General features: G+C 56.9%; 1 protein-coding gene across 2 annotated transcripts in view; it reads left to right on the forward strand.

Annotated features, from left to right (window-relative positions):
- Positions 1 to 1,178, forward strand: part of ERMARD (ER membrane associated RNA degradation) — a 497,458-nt gene that overhangs the window by 4,714 nt on the left and 491,566 nt on the right. The gene's annotated exons all lie outside the window — the stretch shown is intronic.

Genomic DNA, 1,178 nt, shown 5'->3' on the forward strand with positions numbered 1-1,178 from the left:
TGGTCCCTCTTTGTCCCAAGAGCGAATAACGAACAAAACAAACAACACAAACAAAGACTTCTCTCCAGCAAGATTTGAAAATATCTTGTCCCCCCATTGGTCCTCTGGTCAATTGTCAGCCAGGTTCACTGAGCTTCTTAACCCTTTACAGGTAAAAGAGACATTAACCCTTACCCATCTGTTTATGACACCCCTTCAAGCCCAGGGATCGAGAGGGAGAAATAGCCTGATGCTTGGTCCCAGGCTTGCATGGAGTTTTCTGCACACTGCCCTCTCCCTTCCTCAAGGCATGCTGGGAACTGCAGCTGGCAGGAACCCTCTAGCTCCTCTCCCTCCCCCACAATAGTGTCTTCTTTGTGCTACTCCTGAGGGCATTCTGTGCACAGTATTTTAAAATTCTGCAAGTTTTATTTTTCAGTAAATTCATGCAGAGGCTCCAGCATGGCAGTGGGGAGCACAGGCCACTGGCTGCGTGAAGGTGGGAGATCACCCTGCAGCCTCCCTATCCCTCACCCCAGGGACATGGACTCAGTGGTGAGATTGCACCTGACCCTGACACAGCACATGGCCTGGGCCGTCCCCAGAAACACACTGTGGTCCTGCCTGTTTGCACCTGGCATACCAGATGTGGGTCAGGCAGGCTCAACCAGGCAGGATCCAAGTGTGGAGGGGATCAGTGTGGGGGGATCCAGGTATGGGGTGGGAGGATTCTGTGTGTGACAATCTAGGTGCAGGCAGCTCAGTGGGGGGGTCTAGTTGTGGAGGATTCTGGATGCACAGAGTCTCATTGGGGAGGGGGTTCCAGGTTCAGGGGCAATGGGACTCTGCAGGTGCTTCCAGGTGAAAGTGGTTGGGGCTCAGCAGAGGGGTCTGGATGGGAGTGTCTCAGCAGGGGTCTGGATGCTGGGGGATTGGGACTTGATGGGGTGGGGGTCTTGGTGCAGCTAGTTGGGGGTCAGTGGCTTGGGGGTCTGGATGTAGGGGCTCGGGGTAGTGTAGGGGGGGATGGGGCTTGTCAGTGTGGGGGTTTGAGTGCAGGGAGCTTAGTGGGGGGGGGTCTCGAGGCAGGGGATCTGGATAAACGGGGACGCAAGGAGCTGGGGCTGGCGAGGCGTCGGTCCTGGTTGGCAGTGGGGGGGTGCCGGATCGGGTTGGCAGGGCTGGCAGGCAGGGGGGGG

Source organism: Chelonoidis abingdonii, chromosome 3 (genome assembly GCF_003597395.2).
Source record: "Chelonoidis abingdonii isolate Lonesome George chromosome 3, CheloAbing_2.0, whole genome shotgun sequence".
NCBI lineage: Eukaryota > Metazoa > Chordata > Testudines > Testudinidae > Chelonoidis > Chelonoidis abingdonii.